Source organism: Rousettus aegyptiacus, unplaced genomic scaffold, assembly GCF_014176215.1.
Source record: "Rousettus aegyptiacus isolate mRouAeg1 unplaced genomic scaffold, mRouAeg1.p scaffold_m13_p_3, whole genome shotgun sequence".
Taxonomy (NCBI): domain Eukaryota; kingdom Metazoa; phylum Chordata; class Mammalia; order Chiroptera; family Pteropodidae; genus Rousettus; species Rousettus aegyptiacus.
In genome coordinates this window covers 154,292,717-154,309,131 of record NW_023416306.1, presented here as the reverse complement: position 1 = coordinate 154,309,131, position 16,415 = coordinate 154,292,717, and the positions used below count along the sequence as shown (strand labels likewise).

Here is a 16,415-nt window from a genome sequence, read left to right as displayed (position 1 = left end):
TCTCACAGCGTCTCCTTTAATGTCAGGTCTGAAATATGAAGTCATTAGGGGATATTAAAACAGTGCTGACAAACTAATTAACAAAAGACATTACGCCGGATGGGCTCAATTTATCCTTTTTAATGGTTCTTATAAATGGGTGCCGCCAATTAAAATTAATAAAGATTTACCAGCGATTGCCCGGTGTACATTGCTAAGAAGCGCTGCTGAAGGTCGGCTTAAAGTCAGCTTTGTTGGAGCTGCAAGTTCAGCTCTGGAGCAGCAAGTCCCACGGAGTCCTCCTGATTTTCTGTTTCCTCCTGGCTGGTTCTCCTTCAGCTCCATTCTCTGGCCTTTCTACCTTTTGCTCTGAGCCGTTAGTCCATCTCCTCCCCTCCACGGTCAGCTCTGTCGTGGGCTGACTGAGATGCTCCCAAATTAAATACATAAAAAGAAGAATACACTGACCCTAGTCTTATATTAGCTGATCTGATTTGTCACAGTTTTCATCATGGTATTTCTGCCATTGCTTCTGGAAGGTGGCTTCTGGGTTTGTTTAGCAGAGCCCGTGTCCTGGGATCTACCCAGCCTGGCTTGCCCAGAAGCCTTCATGATGTCCTCAGATTTCTGGGAGACTCAGCAGTATGGGTCCAACGTTACCACAGGGACGGGCCTGGAAACGATGCCCAGAAAGCTGACCCCAAACTCAAGTGTGCTTTCACTGGGTGCAGGTCCAGAAAGAGTGGGTGTGGTCACTATTCCAAGAATCCTATGGTCACTCTTTTATTTTATATCAAATGCCGGTTCCCTTTATTATGCATAAGATAGCCCCTAATTTATGTCTCAAAACCAGGGAGACTTGTGATGTCCAAGGGGGACTGTGTCTCTGTTCTGAAGCCTTGCCCGTCCTTCTGAACATTTCACCAGCCTAGGGCTCGGCAACTGCTCTGCTGGAACTCTTTTTACCACCGATCCAAACCTCGTCCATCCCACAGGATGGCCTCGTCTCCACTCAGCATCAGCCCTCCTCAGAGATGGACCCCTTTACAACCCAGCATTCAAGGATTGGGGCCAAATGAGCTCCTGAAGGAGATCTTCCTTGGCCAGGAGGGCAGGAGGGTGAGCAGGGTTGAGTTTTCACACCCCCGCGCCCCCAGGGCTAGCTTTGGTGAGAGTAGCAAGGGCTGGGGATGAGATAAAAGGGGAGACTCCAAAAAAGAGACAAAGTCGTGCAGACGATTGTCCCAGGACTGTGCACAGCTGTGACTGGCTGCATGGAGGAGGCAGAGATACCAGCCCTCTGTTCTAACCTCAGAGGACCCTGTCTTGGAGGGTGGGAGACGGTAAAGGGACACTTTTAGGGCATAAGCCGACAGGTTAGAGTCACAGGAACCTGAAGTGTGGTTCGTTACGCTGCCAGGATGTGGTATGAAGGATGCCAAATGGCTCCTTCTCCCGATGGGCTGGTTTCCATGCCCCTTGAAGTTCCCAGGGTAGGAGTCAAAGAGGGTTGCATGACAGCTCCAGAAGGCCTTACTTAATGCCACTTCCCTGGCTTTCTTGCTGACCTCCAGGGATGCAGGTAACATTAAAAGATAGACCATGTAATATCTGGTGTCTTGAGGAACAAGACAGACGTTTCACAAGGGTACACGCAGAGCAGGAAGGAGCATGACACTCCCAGGCTCTAGAGAAGAAATTAAAAATCAACGCTTCGACTTTGTCATTACCTGGTACCTGCTTTTTCCTTGTGTGCCCTTCCCGTGGGATTCTGCGTATGGGTTCCCCCAAGAGTGGGGTCAAGGACAACTGGGCAGCTACTTGAATGCAGCTTCTTGAGTGAGATCTTATTTCTCTGTTATGGTTCCCAGCAGGGCTGTGCCACACACTCCTATTACAAATGCGTTGAACTTTCTCTTACCCGATGGATTTCCTGAGAGAAGGCCACGTTTAGAATCATATGAGGAAGACGCTGCCTTAGAGTCAGCCACACTAGGAATCTACCACATCTGGCTGTGTGAGGTTGGGGGCAGTCATGTAAATGTCCAGCACGTGATGACATGCAATGCATGTTGGTTCCCTTTGTGTAGCTCCTTCCTGGATCTCTGCCACTCCCATCTGTCGACAGCATGAGGGTAACATTGCGGTTGGAGGGGAGTGACTTCGTTGTCAAGCCGATCGGTTTCCCAAGGAAGGCTCTAATCCATCAGTCTCTCTACAAAGGAGAGAGCCAGGAAGACTGGGACTTTCTTTTAAAAAATGGAAAAATAATAGCACGAGAGGATCTGTTTGGTCTAGGCCATTCGAGTCGGAAAAGCCAGAGCTGAACAGGCTCTTTGAAGCAAAGCTTGAGTTCAAGGGTGAGGGGAGACAACTCCCACAGAAAGGGGGAGGCGGGTGCATTCTCGGCTGGGAGGGTCACTGCGGGGAGTGGGCTCTGGCTGCCTGCTGTGTCTCACCCCCTCCAACTCCACGTGGAAAAGCAGGAAAAGGGCAAGCGAGGCTCCCACTGCAGAGCCCCTTCGAAGGCCGCGGGCACACTGTCCGTGACAATGAATTCATGGGGAGATGTGACCTCCAGAGAGCCTGACTCCCTGGAGGCGTTAGCTACACTCTTAATAGTGCATGTTACTGTTTCCTTTCTGGCGCTGCACGCCAAGTCATTTGTGTGACAGTGCGATAGAGGCAACAGAGCAAGTTAGAATATATAGATGCTGTCCGCTCACAGCAACCCCTCTCACAGAAATCGGGACCCAAATGCCTTCCAAAGGCCAGAGGGGCAAAGAGTCCATGAAACAGACTTGACGAGAAGATTTCGAGAGAGTTCCCAGGAGTACCTTCGGCCCGACCAGTCTTAAGCAGCATGTAGATGGAAGGGATTGAAAATTCAAATGCTTCCAGTTATAATCGATAATAAATGTAAGGGACAAATTTAATTTTAGCTGTGACCCCGCCCCACTTCCGAGCTACATCAAAGGTGATTTGGGGGTTCGATATGACAGTGCCTTCTTCCGGAGGAGGCAGTTAGGAGCAGTTGAAAGGCCACTGGACTTGGAACCTTTGGATCTTACAGTGGCTCTATGTCTCGGTATCCTGTATTCTTTCTCAACCATCTGTCAATTAGGAATCAGAACCCCCATCTACTGCATAAGAGGCAGCACATTCTCAAGATCCAAATGGGACTGTGAACCTGAGAGCAGGTAATATAAACGTGAGAGGTGATTAGATCCCGCTTAAGTGTTTCAGATCAGGTGGGCAAAGGCAACAGGGACCGGTGGCTGTGTCCTTACCTGGAGAAATTAGTTAGCACTCACTTTACTTTAGTAGCCAACAATCTTGCGCGTTGGGCACTCTGCCCTCTTTTTACAAAGGAGAACATAAAAACTCAGTAAAAGTATAAATTCCATGTGGTCATACCACCAGGGAGTTCCAGTGCTCAGACTTGAACACATGTATTCAGACCCCATAGCTCCTACCCTTCCTACCACACCAAACTGGCTTTGGTCAGTGGCCAAGAATTTTCTTGGCAGCATCCAGAGCTCAGTGACCCTTCCCAGGAAAGGTGGTCAGGAGACAATAGTGACAAATAAGTTCAGGGCCCCAGTTTCTCTTCCCCATCCACAGCCTGTGGACCTAGGTAGGGAAATTGTCATTTGTTTCGTTTGTCCATCTATTTCTTCTTTTCTTCCTTCTTTCCTTCCTTCCTGGGGACAGAAAAAAGAGCAGAATTTGGAGTCAGGGGAAGTGGGTTTCAGTCTCTGAAGTAGAATTCCTTTCGCCTGTGCCAGAAACATATGTTAAATATGTGGTTCTAAGACCTACTGAATCTCTGGGACCTCAGCTCATAAGCCGTGTATTTAACAAGCTCTCTTGGTGACACTGGCATACACGTAAGTTTGAGAATTGCTGCTTTCAAGCATCATCCCAACTCCCAATATGTCCCAAGCTGCTCGGAGAATAGCAAATCAAGCGGTACTCTGGTTTGTTGTGGGAACTACGCTATGGGCTCTGTCCCGGAGGTAGGAGTGTCCCTGACGCCCTGTGAAGTGAGCTCTCTGCTGTGCCCTCTTCAGTCATCCCTGTTTCCCCCGTCATGTATTTTTCCCTCAGCAAAGGAACAATCCTCCTTGATTTGGTGACACTCAGAATTGAATCTGCTCTGGGGTACTCTCTCTCCCTACACTGAGAGCTGACACATTCTAGAATCTGAGCGGCGGGGGAGCCTTAGAGATTCAGACCTGGCCCTTCTGACAGCGGAGTCAATGCTCTTTGTGCTACAAAGAGCTTCCTTGCATACAGCTGCAGCTAAATAAATGCTCGCACAATGAGTCGGTGACTGAAAATTTCTCCTAAACTATTCTAGGTCCAAAAGATTTGCTTAAAACAAGCTCTTCATGGTCATGGGGAAACCAGACGTGGATAATGGGCATTATAAGAATCTTTGTTGGTTATAATAGTAACTACTGCTAAAGCATCATTTACTGAACACCTATGTGCCTGGTGCTATATTAGATGCTTTACAAACATTATCTCACAACCGTCTAGGAAAGTCTGTTATATCTTTATTGTGTAGATAAGAAATTGAGGCTCACAAAACCAAAAATGACTTGTTCAAGGTCATAGCTATGAAGTGTCAGAGCCAGGATTTAAAGCCATATCTTTTAGTCTCTGAAGCCCATATTCTTTGCAATACTCCAGAGAGTCCCTCTTTATGGCTTAATAAGTGTTAATCTGTCAGCTCTCCCAGGAATTGTGCGGACAGCTTGGCCTCCCCACACACTGAAGCTGCCTGGTCTTAGTAAGTCTACGAGGCAGCCTTGGGAAACAGTGACAAGGAACCTGCCCATGCAGGAGTTCTGGGTGCAGCTGCCATCGTTTCAGTGTGAATGTGCTCTACCCTAACAACAAAACACATAGAGTGAAAAGAAATAAAACCTTATATTTATCTAGCACCTAATATATTACAAAACACACATACATGCTCCAATAATCCTTGTAACGGTCTGGAGAGGAGCATTATAATTGTTCTTAGTTGTTTAGATGAGGATAGTGAGGCTCAGACATGGTAAGTAAAATTTCCAAGATGATGCAGCTAGTGAGTAGCTGAACCAGGACGCAGACCTAGTTTTTCAGACCTCAGACTTACCTCTATATCTGTTATAGCAATGCTTCTCAAAACTTTAAAGGGTAAACAGGTCAACTGGCCATCTTGTTAAAAGGCAGATTCTGATTCAGTAGGTCTGGAGTAGGGCCTGAGATTTTGCATTTCTAATGAGCTCTCGGATGATGCTCAAGCAGCTGGGCCATGGGCCACACTTTGAACAGTGAAGCTCTTCTTGACCATGGTCCCTTGGCGTAGGCTCACCATCCCTATAAGGCTGTGAATCCTTAGCAGGTCACACCCCTCCATAGCCCCTCTTTGCTTCTTCATCTGTCATCTTGCATGGGGGCTTCTTTTTTAGTACCATGGAGACGAGAACTCAGGGGAAAAGAATGATGAAAGATAAAGAGGACTGCTTCTCGTTTCGATGCCATTTCCTAACCTGCCATACCGCCTTGCAAGCTTCTTCCAGGGACACTGTCAAAAAAGAAATAAAAATCAGGAAAGCACTTCAAAAGTGTCCAGCTCAGGACAGTCCAGGCACAGTTCTGGCCTATACCCTCCTGTGACTTTTCTGGTAGGGAAGTATGGATGTCGAAAAAAATGAAAATACTCTAGGAACCTGAGTGGAGAGGAGGTCCCATCTCTTCCTCAGGACACTTCGTGGATAAACTTAAATTCAATTAGCATTTATTGAGAACCTACTATAAAAAGAACAAGTTAGCAGCTAATGAGGGTTTCCTATGTGTGTGGCACTGCTTCAAACACTTTCATCTATCAAGTGATTTAATCTTCCCAACAACCCTTAGAAGTATTTGGTATTTTCATTCCCTTTATACGGAGGAGGAGGCCACATAGTGATGAATTCACTGGCCCAGAGTCACACAGTTAGTGAGTGACAGAGCACGGATTCAAATCCAGCCTCCCTGACTCTAGTATCTTAACCCATTAGCTGTATAACTTCACTCCTGGGCTGGACTGGGAATGTTCGAAGGGGCATGTGACACAGAATGGGAAAGCACGTTATTTGATTGACCACCATAAGACTGATGCTTTGTAAGCAACATCCCCCTAATCCTTACAACAACTCTTTGAGATAGGAGGGGTCTCCCCACTTTAGAGATGAGGGAATGCAAGAGAGATATAGTAACTTTTTCCAGGTCTCACAGTTAGCAAGCAACAGAGCCAAGGTTCAAATTCAGGAGTGTCTGACTCCACAACTCACGCTCCTCCCCTAACTCCTAAGGACTTCATGGTACCAGCTGGACACACCCAGCAGTGTGATGTTTTGATGGGGATGGGGTCTCCATAGGCCCATGACTCAGATGAACTAAATGTGTGCACCTGTATGAGGGAGGGACTATGCGGTCTTCCTGGTAGCTGATGAGAGGCCAGATGTTTGCACAAGGACTCAAGTTTCTGGATGGTGAGAGAGGCAGTGATAGCAGTTACATCATTCTATTTTCCATCCCCCAGCAGCGAAAATATGTATGTGAATTGCAAACTCTAAGTGCTGTATGTGTGTCCATTGCTTATCATTTTTAGTGAACGGTGTCGATACATGTGTGGTCAGTGGCAGTGGGATTGTGCTCCTGGCATGTCTGTCATCGAGAGTGAGGACGGGCCCAAGTGGACCTCTGACTTTTGTAATCTGCTGCTACTGTGTACAGCTCTCCACAATTTGTTCAATCCTTCTGCAAAAGAACAAATAGAGACTGTAGATTAAGGCTGTTGCTTATTGAAGATGCTAAAGTAAGCCCATGGCAAACGGGGCTATTTTATCCTTTGGGCAGGAGTAATGTTCAAAGGCTTAGCATTTGGAGGGCATGGGCGTTGGCCAATTAGGAGAGGTACCAGAGGTAAATAACAGGTACAGCTGTGCTGGAGTGCAACAGCTGAATATCTGCCCTGCCTTTGTGTTGTGAGTTTTACAAGGTTCTGTGAAAATGCTTGAGACTTAACAACGATGACAACAACAATTCAAATACTGAAGTTAATAATGTTTTAATTAAATGTTTATAAATCATAACATTATGTCGATAGCAAATTGCAAATCAACTCTTAAATAGTTAGGTATAAATTGTATTAAAGGTAGGCGATGGGACTCTTTGAATATGTTTGATAAGCAGTGGGATGCGGGTCTCTAGAAATGACAGTACCTAGGTTTTGCAGAGACCTAACAATGCCCACAGAGGATGGAGGAATGATTAGAACTAATGGTCTAGTTGAACTCTCAAGTCAAATTCTCCTTTCAAATCCTGTTGTATTTATGTTTTTCTCCTACGTTGTTTCCTTTTGGTCACCAACAGAGTAAATGAATTTCCCCATTTCACGAAGAGGGGTGAGGATAGGATTTCAGTGGGGGTAGCAGTAGAGACACTGGCCTGTGCGGCTGGAGACCTGCATTCCTTCCCTGGATCGATTGTTCACTCATTTATGTATTTACGTATTTACAGACCCAAGCTCTGTACTAGACTCTGGTAATATTACTAAGCAGCCATGTGACTAGGTAAGTCACTTAACTCATCTGAACTCATCTGTAAGATAAGGGATTGGACTAGATGGCATTTTCAGATCCTTTTAATTGAATATATCCAGGACCGGTGGAAACTACTGCATGGTCTTCATGTATCCTTGGGGACATGGGAGCATCACTCTTTGCATGGCCAGCTGGGTCCAGGAGCTGTAGACCCCAGAACCTGAGCCTGAGGATTTCTATCTGAGGCTGGTGGATGGATTTCTATCTGAGGCTGGTGGATGGGTGAGAAGTGCAAAAACTTGCCCTAGGGAGTTTCTCATGCTGAGAGGTCCCTGGCCACACAGGAAGGTCAGTGTTCTGTCCCTGCCAAGAGGCAGCAACATTCTCCTAGAGCCTGACCAGAGGTCTTCCCTAGGAAGGTCCCTCTGTGGCCCCAAAAGGAAAGGGGCAGGGGTATGTCATAGGGAGCCCTCCTAGCACAGCCACCTCGAAGACATCAGGAAATGGGGCAGTGAGGAATATGGTGGGGCAGGAGCTAAAGCAAATATTTGTAATTTGGAAATCCAGGGTCCTCAGGCTTGTGAAACAGGTGAAATTGATTTTAATAATATGTTTTATTTAACTAAATATATCTAAATATTATTCTTTTAACTTGTAATCATATAAAAATTATTGAGATAGTTTATATTCTTTTGCTCATAGTAAATCTTTGAAATCCAGCATGTATTTTGCACTGACAGCATATCTCAGTTCTGACGAGCCACATTGCAAGGTCTTAGTAGCCACATGCGGCTTGTGGCTACCCTCTTGGACAGTACCACTCTGAAGCATCCAAGGGTAAGCGTTAGGGAGATTGTGAACCCCCTAAAATTGGTTGCAAAGGTTTGTTTCCGTGTACATTGTACATTTTTATGAGGGGGTGTGTATCTTTATAAGATTTTCAAAAGCATTAGCGATCCCCCAAGGTTTAACAGAAAATGACAAATTTCTCAGAGCTGAATCCTGTGATATCTAAAAGTTGGCATTACAGAGCTGGGTGGGGTACTTTGCCCATGGGCTTCCATCATTCTGGCTGGCTCTGATTCTGGATTGTTTATCCCAGTGAATATGGGTCAAGAAATGTGGTTGCCAAATGGATGAGGGGGGCTACCCAGGGCTTGCCAAAAGGCAAGGAAAACCATCATGGGAATGAGGGGACATTACTTGCGATTTGCAGACCAGTGTTTTCCTAGATTTATGTTTTATGATGAACTTTCAGGTCACCAAAGAAATAGAAATACTGTTATATTCTCCTGATAGCAAGGCAAATGTAAAGAAAATAAAGTCGCTAGCTGGTTGAGAATTGTGTGCAAACGTGTTTTAAATGCCACCCCCCCATCACACACACACTTCCTCCCTCCTAAGGTATCAGCTTTTGAATCACATGAGATGATCTGAAAATGAAGTGACTACTGAATGACCTTGACCCTCTCCTCAGCCCTCAAAGCTGATTTATTCCTGGAACAAGTCTAATCAGAGGATTCACTCTCTATACCAGGGATTGTTAACCTAGTGACCATGAATGGGCTTTATATGTTAGCTACTTGCACATCCAGCAGATTTTTTCTGGGGAGAGCATGCTAAGATTAAATCAAACTTTTAAAGAGGTCCATGACTCTCCATAAGGGTCAGACCATTGGTCCACAGCCTCCAATCAGTGACTGTCAGAGCTGAGTCGGGGTCTCCCTCCAGTCCTGGAGTGTCTCATGAAATTCCTTGTGAGGATTTAGCAGAACCATAAGGATTTGGTTGTCCTCAGAACCCAGGCTGAACTTAAGTGAATGGCCTGCAGGGCCATGTCCAACCCCTCATCCCAGTCTCTTGGACTATGTGACGGCTAACTCATAATATAATCCTAATCAAGGGTTCTCTGGCCCACTGTCTCCACTGTTTTCAGTTTAGGGAGATCCCGTGAACCCCTGCCCCTTAAAAAGGTGTGAAGATAATGGAGTTTTTATTTCAGCCCTTCATTCCAGATGAAAAGAATGCAAAATTTAGACGGGGATTGTGAGTTCATCTGGCCTCATCCCCTCATGTAACAGATGGGGAAACTGAGGCTGGAGTGGTAAAGCGAATTACCCAAGGACACATAGACTATAAGCAGAGCAATCAGGACCAGAACGCAGCTCTTCCCACTGCTCACTTCTGCCTCTTCCTCCATCTTGTTCTCAGACGACTCAGACTCACACAGGGTCATGACTGCTTAACACGAGAGTGTGACAGACCTGGGTTTGAATGTTAGCACGGCCATTATGTAGGTGTAAGACACTAAACAAATCATGTTAGCTCTGAGCCTCAGTTTTCTCAGTCTGTAAAATGGGAATAATCAGACCTACATCCTGGGCTTATTGTAAGGACTAGATTAGATAATGTATTAAAACATTTGTCACAGGGTCCAATGTATAATAAGTGCTGAGTAGATTGAGTTCTCATTGTGGCTCCCCCTCTTTTTCTTCCACCTTTCAAAATCAGTCCTCCAGACCTGTCAAAATTGACCTGTCCTAGGTTCTATTCAGGCAGGACCTCACTAGGTGACTGACTAGCTGATTAACACTGCAGGTCTGTGAGCTCACTGGTTGTGCTATATCTCTCACTGGAGTGTGGGTTTGAGAACACACATCAGCCTTGTTTTCCACCGTGTACCTCTACAGACCACCTCAGTGCCTAGCATAGTGCAGATGCTTAGAGAATGTTTGTTGAATGAATAAATATTTAGCTGGTGGCTTTCAATGTTGTCATAGGCTGAATAATGGCCCCCAAAGATATCAAGTCCTAATCTCTGGAACCTGTCAATGTTACCTCATAAAGGAAAAGGCCCTTTGCAGATGTGATCTTGAGATGGGGTGATTTTCCTGGGTTATCTGGGTGGGCCCTAAATGAATCATGTGTATATCCTTACAAGAAAGAGGCAAAGGGAGATATGACTGCACACAGAGGGGAAAAGGTGATATGAAGACAGAGCTGAGAAAGACTGAAGATGCTTGCCTTCAGGCGATGGAGTGATGTGACTACAAACTAAGGAATGCCGGCAGCCACCGGAAGCCGGATTCTCCTCTAGAATCTCTGGAGGGAGCATGGCACTGTTGGCATCTTGGTTGTGGATTTCTGGTCTCCACTCACTGGCTACTTAATCTTGTGCAAATTAATCACTTTGTTCCTCAGTTTCTATCTTTGAAAATGGATGTAATAACAGTACCTATCTCATAGGGTCCTATAGTGAGATTTAATTTATACAAGTAATACAATTAAAACAATGCCTGACACATAATATTATTGCTAGCCACTAATTAAAATAAGTATAATAATAAGATAATATGTGATATATGATAAAGCATGAATAACGAAGCCATCTTTAATGGATGGGCAACATTGGGGTTCTCAGATGGGGACACTTGAGCAGACGCCTGAACAATCCGAGAGAGCTAAACAAAGATCTGAGAAGAGTGTTCTGTCTGAGGAACACTCAGGACCCCAGCGCAGGAACCAACTTTGCGCCATTGTAAGAAGAGTAAGCAAAGGGCAGAGAAGCAGGAGGCGAGATTAACCCTGAGGGAACAGATCTAACAGCTTGGCTTTCTGTGGCACGGGGAATGGGATTTCACTCAGTCATATGGTGCTTAAGTTAATACTACAAACTTGATGGACCAATTTAACCAAATGACATTCTGGAATGAGCATTAGACTGAGAATCCAGAGATTGAGAATTAGTCTGGCTCAGCTACTTGTTTGTTGTGTGACCTTAGACGAGTCCCTTAACTTGTCCGTGCCTTAATTCCTCATCTAAAATATTAGAAATGTAGGGTCCTCTTCAGTTCTGAGTCCTTGGTGTTTACATGATGGTTCAGATATAGAATTGTTATTTGAGAGAGAAGTAGAAGGAAGAGCATGAAGAGGGAGAGGAAATTGAGGGGAGGAGGTAGAGTTAGTTCCAGACTCTAAAGTTTTTGCTTCTGTAGACACACAGTGGAATAGGAGCATGTGAGAAGGAGAGATGTCATGGGAAAGAAATGAGGGCATGTTCTGCTCCTGCTCACGGTGTCACATGACAGTGTCAGCAAGTCATTTGAAAAATGAATGGACTTGAGACCTAGGTCATCATGAGAGCATCCAGGAATAAGTGAAGGAAATAATAAAAGAGCTAACCAGGAGAAACTCGAATGTGCTTATGAAGAAATATCTTGAGATTACAGTGCTTGGGGTAGTTTTGCTAAATGATGGAAGAAAAAGAAAATATGAACATGCGTGAAGCTCTCAAGAGTGAGACAAAAGCTACAGGCAAGGCCCAGCCCAGCCGATGAGCAGAGCCAAAGGAGATGAGGATTGTCAAGGCCTTGCTTGGGAAGCATGTCTGACTGTCCAGGTCGTGGTCTCCTGAGGAGACAACCCCAGTGGTTCTCTTTGTCCTCTTTGCATGGGGCTAAAGATGTATTCCAGTTTGGGCACAGAAACTTCCCAGGGAGAGGCACGGCAAAGGTAAGAGCCATTCTTTGGAGTCAAAAAAACATCTGAATCTAAATCCTAGTCCATTCGTGCCACCTTGGGCAAGTCACTTAACCCCTCTATGCTAAAAAATAAAATAAAACAAAATGAAAAGAAGATAGCATTTACCTACATCTACAGCATGGGTTGGTGCAGGGATTATGTTAAGACTGAATAAGAAGTCAAAAAATAGTGCTGCCTTTCTCCACCTGGGCCTAAGCCAGCTCCTCAGTAAAACAAGAGTCTACTCATGGAGGCCCAGCATCACCTTTATGACTGACAGGTCATAACATGTAGCCTGGACAGGCCAGAGGATCTCCTGACACGAGCCCCTGGACGGATAGACTGCCCTGGCCAGTGGCAGCCAGGACCTGCACAGCCCCAGTTAAACTCTAGGAAGGGCGAGCACAGCAGTTAGCTCCCAAATAAAGGAGCTGCTGGGACGAGGATTAGCTGCACGTGCCCAGTTTCTCCTTCCAGCTCACGTGATTTAGTGATCACGTGATTACTGAAGGGGCGAGGGGGTGGAGAGAGCCGGTAAGTTTGCCTCAAGTGGAAGGAAACCTCAGAAGTAGGAAATAATCTAAACAGATAAAATTAAGAAATTTGTATGACCTGCTCAGTGTGAGAACTGGTATTTGATAAATGCTCAGTAAATAGCAGATTTACATAATATCTTCAGGCCGGCTTGGTTTACTCATTCTTTCACATGAATATTTCTTGAGCATGCACCATGAGCACAGTTTTGTGCAGCTGGAGAGGATATAAGAAAGCATTCGACCCCAAGCCCTTTGTTAGGCCTACTGTTCTGCTGCTGCTATAACTACTATTTCTTACTCCTGGCTATTATTTATTATTTGGATACTACACACCTGAAACTCATGTCAGCTTCTTATTTAGTCCTCAAAACTCTGATGCAAAGTGCTTATTATAAGTCTACTTTGCAGTGGTGGGCTCTGAGGCAGATACATGACATGCCTTGCTCCTGGGCACTTAGAAGGTAAGTGCAGAGCAGGACTCCGATGGTTAAAGAACACAGCATATCGATGTGGGGTGACCAGTTTTGTCCCTCAGCAACCACCTTCAGTGGTCCATTCCACAACAAGGCAATAAGGGCGAGAGGCCTTGCCATCAGCATGAGAGAAATGCAGGCGAGGGGGCAAATTAAGTCAGTCTTTGTGATATTTCCCGAAACGTTTGGGTGTGATTTCACGTCCCCGTTAGGGACATACACTTGGAAGAAATAGAATTGTCCTGGGGTGGGAATGAAAGCAGATCAGGCACAAATCCAAGGGCAAAGGACCAGCTTGGACACCAGTCCTTCCTTAATGCAGCTTGCGCATTAAGTTAGGAATTCACGAGAGTTGGTGGGCCTTGGAGCGGTGTCCCTTTACTGGGAGCTTCGGCTCCTTTCTCAAAGGCAGGGCCACTCACCGTCCTCTGATGTTTCCCCTTAGTCAGCCTCTAGCACTGCGGTGCTCAGGAGGGACCATTAGGCCAACGCAATTCCAACTCCGTTGTTTACGTGAATGGAGACAGTGGATGCCTCCCCATGCCGCACAGCCCTGCTGGCTGCCTGGGGCCTACAGCGTCTCTTACTGTTGCCCCACAAGGGCCCACTCTTCTCCTTGGCTGGGTGTGTGTGCGTGCGTGTGTGTGTGTGTGTGTGTGTGTGTATGTGTGTCCCCTTCAGCCCCAAAGCAGAAATGGTAGTGCTTACATTGTCTGGGAAAGAATTATTTTCAGTTTGTGGGTTTAATGGGCCGCCCTCCCCACCCAATTTTTAATAATGTTGCTAACGAGCCAGAGAGAAGAACTAACATAATTCACAGGACACAGTTATTAAAATGAGCAGCACTGTGTAGGAAGATACACACCCTTTTATGATGGCAGTTTTAGACTGAAAAAACATACAAACCAACAAGGGCACAGAGGAAAACAGACTAACCATAAACTATTTACTGTCTTAGATTGGATTTCCTAAGAAACAATCCAGAGACAAGGATTTGAGAGCAAAGTGTTTACTTGGGAGGGGATCCCAAGAAGCTTAAGGAGAGGGGGCAGTGAGACAGAGGAGAAGCTGGTTATCACTGTAGGACTCTGGAGGTTGTCGGTCCTACTGGAGAACTCTGGAAACTGTTTAGTACGCGAGCCTCCGATTTCTTCCTCTAAGGAGTGAGGCAGCGGATATTGATTTTTGGTTGAGGACCTGGCATGCCTCGAGCTCGCCTTGTCATAGAGGGTACAGTGTGCTTTTGTGGCTAGAGAAGCTCTCAGAAAAAGAGATGCAGATGTGGCAGGTGGAGGGGAAGCCAGCCTGTTTGGAAGAGGTACAAGCCCAAGGGTTTGGGTGGGGCTCTAACAGGGTCTGCTGCACTTAGAGAGCTGGTGCCTTCCAGATGATGTGTCATTTACTTCTCATTGTAACCTGATAATGCAGGCAATATGGTCTACACTGTAGAGGTGAGGTTGCTGAGAGTCAGAAAGTTCTAGTTTCTCAACCAGCGTGTTGTTCTTCACAACATAGGATGTGTTTAGCATCTGTGGCTTCCCCAACTCACTACCAGTGGTGTCCCCCTTCCCCCGGTCATTGTGACAAGTCATGCAAATGGAAGAAAAAAGTGTGTCCCCCTCCCCCACCACACACACACACACACACACACAAGTGCAGGATGGGGAAGCTCTTCCTTTTAAGCCACTTCACATCTTATCCCAAGGTCACAGTCATTGGTTAGCCTGGGAATGAGCTGATCTAAGGCAACAAAATTCTTGGAGCACACTTTACTTGACTTCTGTAAAATGAGCATCCTTAAACTGAATTCACAGGAGAGTTGGGAGATTAAATGATGAACACGAAGGTAGGACAGTGCCTGGTATAAAGTAAGTGCTCAGAAAATTTTAGCTATTATTCATTGAAGAGCTCTGTCCTTTCTCTATTTCTCACCTATTCCTATTTCTTCCCCTCTTCCTCTTTTTCCATAGTCCCTAACCCCCCACACCTGGCTCCTACCTATTCATCAGTGACCTAGCCAGGTGAGCATATTTTTATCCTTTTTCTTTTTTTTTTTTTTTTATAGAAGCTGAGGATCAAAGAAGTCAAGTGCTTTGTCCACGGCCACACAACCACTACAGGTTAAAACTTACCTATATCTTCTGATTGCAAACTTTGCATTATGAACAAATTGTTTCATGTAAAAAATCTTGTCTCTGCACCTGCTTCAGGAGCTCCTAGAAGGTGAGGACCATGGCTTATGACATGTCTAGATCTCGTACAGAGTCTAGCACTTGTGTTAACTAGAACTGGAGTTATTTGAAGACCAGAGTTGCAAGGATGTATCCCAGACGGTGTCCTAAAAGTTAATACTCTGAAAAGTCCACCAGATGGCAATGTGTTTCCCATGAAGCCAAAGCTTGTGAGGACTAGGTTTAACCGGCCACAGAATTTCAATCTGAAGTGGTTTCTCCAATCTCTCTCCGTCTCTCTCCCTCTGTCTGTCTCTCTCACTCTCTCTCCCCACCCCCCAACACACACACACACACGTGTGCACGCACACATGATGTTTACAATCTCGCAGAGTGATCAAACACTGTTGAAATCTCGAGTTTTGTTACTCAGGTGCTGGTATAGCAGAAACATGATTTGGGTACTTATTTTGACCTTTGGTGTTTCCTAGCTATATGACCCTGAAGAAATCTCTTAATCTCTATTAGCTTTTATTTTTTCTCACCGCAAAGTGGGTATAAGAATATCTGCTTGGTCTCCCTCACAGACAGGGCGATTATGAGACTGAAATTGGACATGTATGAAACTATAGATGACCTTACAGATATATGCTTTTGTAATTATAGATGTTATGAAGTTAATTTAACTGTTAATTTAGTAAATAATTTTATGGAAAAGCATTGTCTAAAACCCTGCTGCTCAAAGTGTGGCTCACAGACCAGCAGAACTGGCATCACCTGTGTTTGTTAGAAATCTACACTGTAGCTCATCCTAGATCTGCTGAATTTTAATACTGTGCATTTTAACAAGGTCCTGAGGTGATTTGTATGCATAGCAAATTTTGATACTGGATAGAAAATCACTATTTTTAGTAAATTAAGAAAACAACACGAAAAACAAGTCCTGGAGTTTGGGAGTTAATACTGTCGGTTCAGTTCAGTGTTCTCTTTAATATGAAAAGTGTTTGCTATGATGAGCCTAAGGAATGGTAAACAAATCATTCCCAAAGTTCCAAAAATGTTTCTTTATCCAAGTTATGCCTTAGGGAGGGTGACTGGAAGTTGAAATAAAACTTTAAAATTAGTCAGGATAGGCCAGATTGTGCTGCAGTAACA

The 16,415-nt window shown here is 45.2% G+C and overlaps 1 long non-coding RNA gene across 2 annotated transcripts in view; it reads left to right on the top strand.

Moving 5' to 3' along the window:
• LOC107516679 overlaps positions 1-16,415 on the top strand; it is a 75,359-nt gene that overhangs the window by 38,621 nt on the left and 20,323 nt on the right. For both annotated transcript variants that reach the window (XR_001598354.2, XR_001598353.2), the window contains exon 4: positions 15,155-15,312. This is a non-coding gene — a long non-coding RNA (uncharacterized LOC107516679). The remainder of the gene's footprint in view (positions 1-15,154; positions 15,313-16,415) is intronic.